We start from the raw sequence: 498 nt of genomic DNA, 5'->3' as shown, positions 1-498 counted from the left end.
ACTACCACTTTCTACACATCCGACATGGCTACTACCTCAAGCGGAAACACTATGTGTGATCAGGTACTTGGAGGAAGGCCACGGAGCAGCTACATCCAACGGACAAGACATCGAGGACACCAAGTATGAGGGACAAGAAGAAGAGTTGCAAGTAGAGCTACGGACCAGACGTCCGGGCTAGCCTAAAGGCCGCGCCAGCCAGAAGAAGACATGCGAGTGAGTGCTACAGCGCCCGGACGTCCGCCCAGGACCGGACAACCGACAACTCCCAGCGACCGGATGTCCGGGCTCCACCGAAAATCCGGCAGGTCCCCAACCGAATGAAATCAGTGGAAGTCCGAAGCGACCGACGACTGGACGACCGGCCGTCTTCGAAAATCCGATGCCACTTCAACCGAGCCAAAACGACGGAAGTTCGGCGACTTCCGGACGTCCGCGAGCCACCGGACAATCAGAACCCACCGCACGTCTGGTACCTATTTGTGCACAGTTTCGGGC

This window comes from Triticum aestivum, chromosome 4A, assembly GCF_018294505.1.
Source record: "Triticum aestivum cultivar Chinese Spring chromosome 4A, IWGSC CS RefSeq v2.1, whole genome shotgun sequence".
NCBI classification, from domain to species: Eukaryota; Viridiplantae; Streptophyta; class Magnoliopsida; order Poales; family Poaceae; genus Triticum; species Triticum aestivum.
This window is presented reverse-complemented; position numbering follows the sequence as displayed.